Genomic DNA, 13,780 nt, shown 5'->3' with positions numbered 1-13,780 from the left:
TGACAGCTAGCCTCTAGTCCTCACTTCTCCTCGGAGGTATACATCAACAAGATGGGCGTATCCCCCTCCACCCAATGTCACATCAATGCCCTTTTTTGGTCTAAGTCTAACAAGATGGTGACACCAGTAGACGAGTATGATTGGATCAAGTTGAGAGAACGGACCTCCACGTAGAGGTTACGTCCATTTTTTAAAACAGTCTATGGTTTAAACAAGCATATCTTTTGCTACATCTAGAGTATATACTTCTCTGTCATTTTTTGAGGTGAGTCTGTTTCAGTTTGAAAACTCCAGCATTGTGTTTTAGTCTGAACGGGCAAAAACGGAGATCTTTGAAAACGATGACGCAATCACCCACATCAGTCATTCATTGTACCTTTTCCATGGCTTCCTCCGGCGATGGCACCCGGTACTGCTCTAATATGTTGACGCATTTGCTTTGCAACGACTCCCAATTTTTTTTCCACCACAATTACTGACTTATACTTTCAGTTACAGTTCCACCATTTCTCGTCTTGCTTTTCATCATTACTGATCTAACTTTTCCTTATGCAAATGGTTGTCAGACATGTTAATATGCATAAAGAATATTTGTGATACAGATATAAAAAACTTCTGCGAACAGAGCTTTTTTTTGTCTTGAAACACCGCTTTAAAACGAAAACACGGTAGTATGGATCCAGCCTTACTGCATCACATTTAGCTAGGTGTACCTTACTAATGAGCAACTGGAGCATATTAAAGCCATCATGTGCAGAACTTAAAGATTCCTGACTTTAGTAGCCGTTAGCGGTACTTGGGCCATGACTGAAGTTTCACAAATCCAAGAGAACACATGTTTAGACAAGAACACATTGAGAAAGTTTCAGCATGGAGCAACAGAGAATATTGTCTCTGTACTCTTCAGTTGGTCCATGGGTGAGGTTTCTAAACCGAGTTTAAGACATTTTTACTTTTAATTAAATTTGATCTACGAGTAATCATATCAACCTATTTGTGATTTTCTGCTCAAGGGACGCTTATTATTAGTCGATAGTGTTGCCAATCTGAACACCCACACTATCACTGGGTTCCTTTGTGGCCCACTGCAGTCTTTCATTATATTCACTGTTGTCGCAAGTGATCGGCCGTGGGCTTCATCCCGAGCTGGAACACTCTTACTGACAGTGAGAAAGAAGATTAAAGGAAATATAAGATAATAACTTGGCTCACTTCTGAGACCTACATTTTGAAGATGAGCTCTTATCACATCATCATACTTAAACATCAAACTAGAAAAGCGAATGAAACGACAAAGCTTATTCTGCCACGGCTCGTTGGGTTGAAAGATGCATTGCAATTTTCTCCTCAGACACAGATTATGTTTAATGTTTCCTCATCTGCTGATGATGTTTCTGTGCAGAGCAGGTCAACACTGAATGTATAAATTATGACAACACACCGATAAGGTGTATGATGTGTGTGTACATCGCTGTGGGTTTTAGCTGAATGAGTTTTGCGTTGTGACAGAAACATGTGCTGGGAGGATAAAAGTACAAGCCTGCTTAGTTAAAGACAAGAAAAGAGGTTACTTACACTTCACTCGCTCTACCAGGATGCTTTACTCCGAGACAGTGAGGGAAACCCCTCCCCCACATGCTACTGCTGTATGGAAATGTATGAAAAATAGCCCTGGATTGGCCCAGACAGCAGCCATCTATCAGCCCAGTGACAGAGGCAAGTCCCCCACTCTGAGCGTGTGAATGAATATGGTCAGATTTGGGCTCAGATAACTCCAACCACCCCAGGCTTTGACCCTAGGCACATCGATCAGTAAGCGATACAGTATCTGATCATTAGGCACCCTCCCCAACCTATGCAGAAACAAGCTGAAAGTATATCAACCAGGCAGCCCAGTGGGCTCTTAGGAGAGCACCACATCTCAGACACAAGTACTCCTCACAGAGTAAACAGACTCATAAAATCCCCATAGAAGAGCCAATTATGCCAGGAACCTGACATCTTCCTTGTCGTAAAAGCTGCAGGAGGCCGTAACTATCGGACAGCACGTGAAATACAGCCAGTTGTTAGCACCGGCCATTTGTGGCGATTAAAAGCCTCCCTGGAGACCTGCGGTACCGGGTAAGGAGGGCATTCTGAATGCCTTGCCTCACCGTATGGCACAGCTCCGGGAGGCCTCCGGTGGGAGCTCCCTGTGCCAAGCAATCCTCTCTGTGAATGCCTGATTTATCACCAGCCATCCACAGCTAATGTACCAGGCTCTCTGGCTCTCCTGGTTGGCCCACGTTGATAGAAGCCTGCTTTATTATTATCTGCTCTGGCATCGAAGACTGAGCAGCTTGTATTATTCATAAGATCACCCACATTTCCTCATCCAAACATGAGATACATTATGCAGAGTGCAAATGCAGGTCTGATTTATGGCCTGTTGTTGTGTGCAAACATATACATTGATAAGATGGAAAGATCTTTAAAATAATGTAGCGTCTTAATGCAGAAAGAAACAGAGACAGAGGATAAAACTGAAATGAAAATTCTATGGCGTATGCTACCAAAATGATGAATCACGCTGCTTCAGCCTTGCAAGGCACGGCAAGTTCTCCGTCCACAGGCAGCTGACTCAAGACAAAGAGAATAGCAAATTATAGAATCGCTCAATATCATGCACTGAATGAGGGTGAGAAATAAAGTCTTATTCTCTCAACTGACATTCTCATCTGCTACCGGCCTGGTGGATTTTATGTACCACAAAACAACATTGAATTATGGACAAAAAAAACAAACATTGTCTCTCCATTCTTTCCAGCCTGTATCAGCTCAAGCCAATTACACAGCCCTACAAACAATAAGAAGTAAAGCTGCCTTCTGCAACAGGGGGCCAACTACTCACTTTGATTAGCCACAGACTGCTAGCTGACATCGATTTCAGCCCCATCTCTGTTGGGAAGAGGACATCTCTGTCATTTGTATAGAAGGAGGTTTTTAAAGAGATGCCTAAGCATTATCTTGGAGAAAACAATCATGCATGTTAAAAAAAAGGATGTAGAAATATACATACAATCTTGATTTCTCATTTTCTCTGTTTTGTGTCAAGTTCCTTTTTTGCACACAATCATTATATTTCTTAATTTTCCTCTTTCCCCCAAACATGTCCATTCGAAAACGCACACACACATAGATACATACTGTATATATATATATATACACACACACACACACACACACACACACACACACACACACATTAGCAGCTAAACACCTCAAATAACTCTCATCAGTAATCTGCTAGTGTTCGAGGCGCTGATAGTCCAAGGCTATTGATTTCACAGTGCAGCAGCACTCAGCGGTCATTTGCAGTGATGAGGGAAGACAATCGCAGCCAAATCATCCCTGGCATTTATTAGGAGTCTAAGCGGAGGAAACCAACTAGTGAGAGTCTATTGAAACTTAATCAACAATTGGTGCAGGCTAATGGGGAAAACAACAGGAAAGTTTGTCTTGGTTCTCCCAGCGGGTCAATCTGCCCGGTGAAAGCCGTTAAACAACAAGAAATCAACACTCCAAAGTGTTTTCTATCAATCTTTTTGGTAGTTTTGTGTTAGATTTTCACAGCAGATTTTTGTTCTGATGCAAGCCATAGAACACCACATGTAGACCCACTTTCTGGGAAACATATAACATGGAAAGGCATGCCTTATGTGAGCTTCATATGATCCACAAATGCACGGAACAGAAGCAGAGTGCATAGCTTAGATGAGTCACGTTGGGAGAGAAGACGAGAGCGGTGTGAGAGAGGTGGTGCTCGTCTATGTGGTAGTCTTGAAGAGGTTTTCTATCCAGAGGAAGACAAACAATTCAATTATTTTTACCATATACTTACAAAATACATTTAAAATGTCTTCATGCATCTAAATGTTTCCTGCTCAATGAAGACGATAACCACTAATGTTCAGAGTAAACAAGGCTACTTTGAGACTTGCATGTGTCAAAACATTTTCAAGATTAACAGAAAAATGGGGAAAAAATACAAAAGAAATGCTTGTTATGCACCAAAATACCAGACAGGTTATTGTTGTTGTTCTGGAGCTTTCAATTGTATCACATGGTCCTTGTCAAAAGGAATAGTTAATAGAGTATCTGCCCTGCAAATAGTATATTTTTGTTAAATCGGTTTTACATATTTTCACCTATTTTTAATATTCAAACATTTAATATTCAACACAGAATACTGTATATATTGTCACTGAGGGACCACAATTACAGCAAAATTACCAAAACATCTATGAGAATCAAATACAGACAGCTGTCAGATGTGCATCAAAACAACTAAACAACTTCGTCATGAAGCAATCCATGCCCATATATCCTAATTAGTTTGATAACTACAAATCAACAGCCCTGCCAACATCTGTAGCAGGCTGCAAATAAATAGGAGGCTGTACATGTGTACTTTCTGCCATCTGCTGGTGAGATGGCACTGTTACATGCTGTAACACTACATATACATTCAGCTACTTTGGGAAGTAGATGCTGATGTCAGGTCAGCACACACAGAAGAAACTTTTAACACCACACTTGCTTTACTTGGTTTCTACAGAATCTGCCAAACAAACGCCACTTAATGAGAAATGAGAATGTGTTCTCAATGTTGGGAAGCTGCAGTAAAGCCAAACTCAATCTGGAGCGTTGAGATAGAATCAGATGTAGTGAGAGATTGGTACTCCTCTCTGTTGGAACAACCAGAAGGACTGTGGACTGCTGTGACCTCAACATGCTGACTCAACACCACCAGCTGTACTGTGGTCCAATAGATCTGGCTCACTGTTGGTGGTAGTCACACAAACACACACAAACACATTTACAGATTGCTATCTGCCTCCTGCTCTACATGGTGGAGATCAATTAGCAAGAAATGTAGCAGAGAAAAACTGACGTTTGTCTGCTGCCCTGTGAAAATACACTGCAATTTCAAATTCATCCACGCACATCCAGGCTGCCACATTCATGGGCTCCTACTGATGAAGAAGCATGTGATTTTTGCAGCGACAATCCCTTTGAGGGAAAATACTAACATTGGTTTCCCTTAAAGCATTTGCAAAAGTCTCTTTGGTTCCCCATAAGCACCACCTTTGGTGATTGAGCTTCTTGCAGAGTCATCACAACTGCCAGTTTAAAAAGTGTTTTCTTTTTTAGTAATAAAAATTGCCCATGTATTTTATATTAGTCTAGTCTTTGTTCTCATTTAAAGAAGGTACCCTGTGGAGTTTTGGTCACCAGTGGTGCTAAGGAGTAAGGTTTATACAAGTGGAGCCCCGTTTTCTTTTAATGTCACATAAGTGCACGAGAAATCAGTCACATACAGCAAGACACTTTCCTGCTGAAGGTTTACTGTTATGCGCCAGGAAATGTAACAATGCACTAGCAAAGGTAAAGAATGAGATGATAGCCAGTTAGCAAACAGGTATGTCAAAATTGAGATGTAAAAATGGAAGACAATTTATTAGACTTCAGAAATAAAATGCTTTTGTCCTAAACACTGAATGTAAATATAACACTGTTAACAAGGGGCAGCGTTTTGCAGGACAAAGTATAAGAATATTATATTATCTGCACTACATGTGGGCGGAACTGTATACTTCAGAGACAAAACTGCCTTGACTTGAGACTTGAAATCAAACATATTTAGGCCTCAAGATTCCCAAAGTGATAAAACAAATTACTAATAAATATGGCAGCTAATTGGCAAAACAATGTCAACTCAAGATCAACTTTCTCTGGATCTTTCCATAGCATCACAGTTTTCTCAGTTGCCACTGAATTGTGGTTGTTCACACATGCCATGATTTCCATGACAACTAATCATTAGGTCTGAGTTGTGTAAAAATATACAACACCAATTCAGGGACCTGAAAGACCTATGCTTGACTTTCGACTTAAAGGCAGGGACACAAAAAGCCAACCTCAACGAACTAGTGGGGACCTCACGTTGCCTGTGTCTCGGCCAAAAATTGTCAATCAAACTCACCACAGAAACTACAGCCAACCAGCATGTATTTCTGCACATGTTTGTAGGAATTACCTATCCACACTAGCAGGAGGCTGTCGTTTTAATCATTCAAAAAGGGAAACTTGAAGACCAACAAGATGGCTCAAGACATTAATTAGCCAGTTAGCACATTAACAACCAGATATTGGCAGAACAAATTATAGTTAACATTGTCAGAGCAAACAGAGCGTTTTCTCTCACCGTCAGTCGAAATACAGCCGTTGAAGGCCGACTAGTGCCAACGGTGCAGGAAACACCACAAAACATGGTGCAACATTTGCTCAACGTTAGCCTGACTTCGACTCTCAGCTTGGTGTGTACCTGCCTTAAGCTTTTCATTTTGAGACTTGCCATTAAAAGATTTGAGACTTGACTTAAGTGCCTGTAAGTAAATAGTGCTATCAATAAGCCCATATGATTATCTTTGAGACTAAAAGATAATGTAGTCAATGGTGATGAAATGACTGCAGTGCATTCAATTATCTGCCTGAATGGGCAAAAGTCAGACAGATAAAATTAATATGGTTGTTTGAAACAATTACATTCCTTTCAAGACATTGAAACTATTATGATTAGAACTATCTGTGGGACAACAGTGATCACAATGAATATTAATTCTCAATTTCTCTGCAAGCCCATTCAGCTAATTAAAAACACATCTGTCAGAGCTTCACTTCTCACTTCCAGCAATAACACGAAGGCGATGATCGGAAAAGAATTAAAAAGCTCTATCTGGCTGCAAAAATTGTACTCTCAGCTTGTCACTAACTAGTTCCTAAGAGGTCACGCTACAACAGGCAAACACCAACTCAGTACAGGGCCAACTCAATCACTGTGATGGGGAAGACTTGACATTTAATACTACTGTTGTTCAAATATTATTATGTAACAATGGGACGAGTCTTTGAGCCAGAAATAAGGGAACAAAATGAATATTTACAAGGGAGCACTGCTGGAAGTTTTTATGAGGTCCACCTCATAGGGGGACGTGTTATTTTGGCTGCTCAGGGGTCAAACTAAAATCTATTTGTGAAGCGAGAAAGGTGGTCAAATGTACATTGACCATCATTATTGGCAGGAATTTCTGAATGCAATGTAAATATTTATATTATATCCATTATCACTATATTTGAACACTTTTAGAGATGTTGGTCAGTCTCTTTGGTTCAAACTGAACTAACTAAACTGTATCTCATTGCCACACAAATTTGTACAAACATCCCTGATGCACAGGGATGAATTGCATCAGCTTTGATGATTGTCTGTTTTTTCATCCATCGCCAGAATGAGGGGAGCAACTATTGAATGGATTGCCATCCAATTTGGTGCACACATTCATGTTGTCCTCAGGATGCTTTGTTATGTAACTATGGTGATCCTTTCACATTTCATCTAGTGCAATCAGTTCAAAGATTTGGTTTAACTAAATACCTGCTAACCTAACCGAGTTGTACTTTCTGTTCAGTGCTAATTAGCAAATGTAAACATGCCAACACATTCAACTAAGATGGCAAACATTATACCATCTAAACATCCACTTGTCAGTGTTATCACTGTGAACATGATAGTTCTGTCATTTAGCTCAAAGCACCACTGGACAGCCTCACAGAGTTGCTAGCATTGCTATAGACTCTTAGTTGTTCATTAAAATTTACCTCTACAGGTTTCTAGACAAACAAATAGTTTTGGATTGATTTTTATTAAAACTGTCCATGTGACAGCTGCTCACAGTAAGGTCTGAATTTTACCAAAGGAAAGACAACATTAATTCAGTGTTCAAGTCCTGTGTGGACCACAAACAAAATTCCTCCTTTGTACTGGGATGAAGCCAGAAATATCAAAGATGGATATCTTCAAATCTAGACAAAGAAGACTGTCTGCATGGCTAGATACCACTAACCCACTAGTAAACCAATGTAATTTCTCCTAAAATCGGCCTGTATGAGTATGTATCTTCATTTTATATTCTACTCTCTGTGATCTTGTACAGTTTTCTTCAAATCAACAATGCCCGACACAGGCGAGTGCTGGCCTTCAAGATGAAATGAGAGCTAGGACTCAAAAGGGTAGGCTTGTTTTGATCCCTTGTCTTGGCAGGCACACAGTGCCGTGCCAGTGTTTGCTAATACCTTGGACGCACCTGGCATATTACATAGGCTTATCCCTCTCCTCAACACCTACCTAATGTACTGCCCCAGTCCCCCACTGTAAAGTTGTTTCTCAGACTATATGGCAGCCTCTGCCCAAATGTAATTAAGTCCTTATCCTCCTGTCGACAAAAGCAGAGGCAGACTTACTTCAGTTTGCAGATGAACATTCAGTAAATGCAGTCTGCAGGCATGGTTGATGATGATACTGCACTTTCAGTGAAAAGCCAAAAGGTAATGTCACGGTCTTCTCTGACAAAGACCATGATTTGAAGCACAACATGATCCACAGAGGCCTTTCAAACTCTCCAGATTATCTGTAATGGATTCAACAGTGTGAAGCTCCAGTTTTTTTAAGGGTTCAGGCTTAACTGACGAATGATATGCAGACAGCTCAGCGCTGGGTGGTACTCTCGAGTTGTTTTATGCATTAGTGACCACGACTCATGAAAGCCTTTGATTCAAATCAAAGCTTTGTTTCATCAGTGGACAAATGCACAGACTGTTGATATGCATGGTCCTGCAATGTTAACCAAAGTGAAAATGAAGTTGTGTTGTGTGATTCAGATCCACTTCAAAATGTAATGGGTTCTCCCTTGGTCCGTGCTACACCCTTCCACCAACTTTCATGAAAATCAGGTCAGTAGTTTGTGGCAGAGTTATACCAGTAATAATGTGCTAAAAACAACACGTTAAACTGCAACAACAATTATCATACGGATTGTGTAATTTGTAACACTTATGCCATTACAATCATTTGAACCATGCTGTGATTACATACAAATATGTACATGCAGAAGCTTGAAAGAGATCCGATCAAATTACACATATTTACTGTGGTTCTTTAGAGGTTTCATATGCTTGATTAACCATCAAAATAACTGATTAAAAATAACCCACCCATAATATATGTTTAACTTGGTAAGAGAGCACAGGCTCTTAGCTCTCACTGTGTGGAAGGTCGAGCCACAACTTTACCTCATTTACACAATCATTACACGTTGTGTGGAGATCCCTGATGATAGTGGCCACCACTCTCTCTGTGTGTGTGTGTGTGTGTGTGTGTGTGTGTGTGTGTGTGTGTGTGTGTGTGTGTGTGTGTGTGTGTGTGTGTGTGTGTGTGTGTGTGTGTGTGTGTGTGTGTGTGTGTGTGTGTGTGTGTGTGTGTGTGTGTGTGTGTGTGTGTGTGTAAATGCTGACTCAAGGCTTACACTTTAATCTCTCTGTAACAGCTGCAGGTCAAGCCACATGTTTATCAGGACTTGAGGAAAATCAGTCAGTCCACGTGAGTTCAAAAGGCGTCAGGTCACTGACTAACCAAGCCCCCCCCCAGTGGTGGTTAGGATGAGAACAGAGGGGGTGAGTAAATTCAGATTGGACCACAGATATTTAGTTGGTGAATCAACTTCAGTCATTTTCTCATCACACAAGGAGACAGAAGAGAGTGTTTGGTTCCACGAGAGCTCTTGTGCACAGTGTTGCTTTCCGTGACGTAAGTTATAAGTTGGGGGGGCGAGGGGTTACATCCTCTGTGCCAGCTGTGTATAATAAGTGTGCGTTAGAACAGTATAGAAATATTACAATACCTGTATGAATCTATGTCTGCTCATGTGCCTTAGTAAAAATAAGCAGTTACATACGCAGTGGGATTCCTTTAAATACCACGCTAGAAAGGAAGTGACCTGGAAAGTTCATCAGTTTCTATTCAGGCTCCCAGTTTACAGCCTCTTTGGCACTAGGCTCTTTTCCAGATGTTAGCTGATGAATACTGAACCTCGAGGCTCTCACTGCAGTACACAGAGAAGCGGCAGAGAGTGATGGGCTACAGTCATTAAGGTGTGAATAAAGCCAAGTGTTCTCCTCCTGAGTAACCGAAATGATGAATCACTCCCGTCACCGAGCACTTCCTGCAGTACACCTGAGAGCTGAGCTACAGTATAGGACCGAGCTGCAATACATGAACATCTGCTCAAACCTTGTTACTGGGGAAAACAGTGTAAAAACTGTCCACAGATACAATACAGACCGAGAAAAAGGTCAATGCTGGCGCCATATTGTGACAAAGAAGTGTTGATCGATGAATTGTTTTAGCTGTTTATTATTAGCCAATGAATTGCATTCCCCATACATTTTAAAACAAACAATATACTAAGAATTATGATACATGAAGAGCTGTCCCTCTAAAGTACGAACTCCATTCTTTGTTTGTTGAATTTAGGTTTCATTAAACACCTCAGCAAAAACAGACTATAATTCTTACATTCATAAAGGAACTAAGTACTGCTGGCTGCTGTATTAGACTGCGATAATATAAACTAGGTGCCCATACACACAAAGGGGCTGCTGTGCAATCTGTCTGCGTATTTTACTCTGCAATTTTTTTTTCCAATGAATGCATCTAATTAGGAACATAAATTGTCATCAAAGTGGGAAAATCAAAACAGTTCATCGGAGTTCAGGTCACGATGATTTACTCTCAAACCTCCCACAGACCAAACTAACCAACATCCCACAGACATTCAAAAAGGGGCCTTTCAGCAGGTAGGGACATATTTACCCAGAGTGCTTTTTACGAGCATGGTGGTCTTTAGCCGAACAGTTTTTTTTCTTCACACCTTCCTGCTTAAAACAACAGACCTGGACTGCCTAAGTAAACACATTCGAACAAACAGACGTTCACAGCTGAGGACGAAAGGTGCGTAATTCACTCCACAGCCACTGCTCATGGTTGGTTCAAATCCACAACCTTGGAATCTGGAATATCCTAATCTAAATATCTGCCTTATTAGCGAACATAGGCACTTGCCAAGAGCTTTGGAAAAACATCTTGTTTGCCAAACCAACACCTATGGAAGTTAAATAAATTCTTATAATAACTATGCATGGAGATAAGCAGGATTAAGACTTTAAATAACAACTAAATGCTGCTAAAGACGCATTGAATAATTATCTAAATTAATGTAAGCTGAAGTTTGCAGCTGTGTGTGTGTGTGTGTGTGTGTGTGTGTGTGTGTGTGTGTGTGTGTGTGTGTGTGTGTTAAATTGGAAAGGAAATAGGAAGTGGTGGACAGGGCGGCCCCTCTCTCAAAAGGCAAAGGATAAACAGCTGCCATGTTAATGATGTCCCAAACAGAGCAGAACAGGTAGAGAAAACACCTCCACAGGGCTAAAGCACACACACGACAACCCCATATTTACAACCAGACAAACAGGAGTTGCAAGGGACTGTTTGATCGACTCAATTTCCATATCCACCGTTCCCATTTTCCTGATCTGTCAGCTGAGGGAAACAGACAGCAAGCTGTTAACCAAAGACTTTATGCCATTTTATCTGAATACAAGCTTTCTCTGCCATTTTCAGAAAACTGCTTTGGGGAATTGGAGCGCAGGCAGACTATAAAGCTGTCTAGACAAGCAGTAAAAAGATGTGTACAACTGTGCACCCAACTGATTTGACCATTAGACATCTGCCTTTGTTTGCACTGACATCATTTTTTTTTCTCCATTTGTCTCAGGTAGTTAAATTAGATTTTTGTTCCCCAACAAAACCAACACCCAACTTCAAATGGGAAAAAAAATATATTTAGTTGTTTGTCAATTGTTTTGGGGAGCGGTCTAGGCAAGAAAAAAAAATAAAATCGGCTGACATAAAAGCAGAGGTCATAAATCTATCTTCTCTCGTGTCGTGAAGCAATCTCTTCTTGTCATCTTTTGTTATGGAAGCAAACAAACTGGCCTGCTTGCGTCCCGCCTGTCATGCAAGATTGGATTTTGATGAGACTGATACTTGGGTTGTGTACTATCCACTCCTTCCCTCCCTCTAGCCTTGCCCTTTATTTTCTCTTGATCTGAAGAAGAAGTAGGAGAAGAATTACCTAGAGCTACAGTACTCTACTCTTGCGCTCAGACAAGTGAAAAGGCCTTCGTGTTTCAGCCCTGAGCCTTCGCTGAAGTGTCACTGCCACGGCCCAGGTCGACAAAATAGATGTTTTATTCTCCTGTGCAGTAGATACATTCAACAGCTTTGGTAATGGATGATGACAAGAACTATCCATTGTAAATTACATGAAAACATTCCCTTAGTTTCCAGTCTGACTCCAGCTTGGGAATTCAGGGGATGTTGGCTGCTGACAAAGGGAGGAGTGGGACCATTTTACCTCAACTGTGTATTCATCTGGTTTTAAACAAACTAAAATATGGGCAAAGTACATGGACAAATGGAGATGACTGTGTGTTTTTGCAATGGTGACTAATCCTGTTACCATTTCAACGCTGAGTCTTGCTTCCATTATCCCTTTTCAACATAGCAGAACAGGCTGACTCCCACACAGCCACCAACTGCATTCACAGTCAGCCTAGTGAAGAGATCAGCTGCATCTACATAAGTAAATCTTTGAGGGTACATGGAAAAATATGCTGTGGATTGCAATAAGTCACAGTCAGTCACAGTCTCCTCTCAACACACACACAATACAGAACAAGCTCTCAGCAAGCTGATTTCTACAGCAGCATTTAGGATCATTGACAATAAAGAACAACTGGCATCTGTGGGAATGCTTAGTTATTGGAGCCACTTGAACGATAGACTCAAAGGCTTCTTTGTTCCATGTTTTAACAATAATGTCATTGTCCATAAACCACTAGGGAAATATTTTTAATACAAAAACATGAAACCATTAGGGCAAGTTGTAACTCAATAATTAAGCCGACCAGCACATCAATGGACAGCAGCTTCACCCGTCCCCTGAACAGCGATTGGCCATCACATACTGAAGCAGCGTGCGTGGGGCTGTAGTAAGACTTTAAAGCACTTGGAGGGTGGTGACTTTTTTTTTTGCTTTTCCAAAAAACATTATAAATTGTTAATACCATTCGTCAACTGATCCGCATTTCCAAAAATGGCAACAATTAAGCATAGATCTAACCTCTGTGTGCGTTTCTACAGTAAGCATATAAACAGACTTAAGTTAGAACAAAATGATCTATTTCATAGATCTATTCTGTCATACTGAACCATAATATGAGGGCTTATTAGCCATCCTGCAACACAAGAACAATGCTGCACCTGTATTTCTGTCTCTGCATAGTTTGTGATGCTAACTACTTAGCTAGGGTAGAAATCTGCTAACCATATCTCCAAAGCAATTTCAGTCAAAAACAACTGGACTGGTTGTTTGTCTAGGAAGACGTTTCACCTCGCATCCAAGAGGCTTCATCAGTTCATGTACGCATCTGACCAGGCTGGGACTGGTCTGCTTTGGGGATAACGATGACTTGGACAAATGAGAACATTCACAGGCTTACTGCTAACCATAGTTGTGATAGGAACCATTGTTTTAAAAATGACATGTCATTGTAGCACTGCTTGTGTGCCATGCTAGAATGGAAAGTTTGACCAACGTAACAGTAACTAAAAGAGGCTAAGCAAAGGGTCAATTAGGATTTCCAACCACACAAAAGGACCTTGAATGGGACAATCCATAACCACTATTGGGATGTTTACTGCTCATCCAACTCTATTGTCCATGCAGACAGAAAACCCATCACTTTTCCAACAAAGTGGATTTCCACTAAACTGTAAATCTTT

Source organism: Echiichthys vipera (genome assembly GCF_963691815.1).
Source record: "Echiichthys vipera genome assembly, chromosome: 7".
Taxonomy (NCBI): domain Eukaryota; kingdom Metazoa; phylum Chordata; class Actinopteri; order Perciformes; family Trachinidae; genus Echiichthys; species Echiichthys vipera.
The sequence above is the reverse complement of the archived record's forward strand: the minus strand, read 5'-3'. Positions refer to the sequence as shown.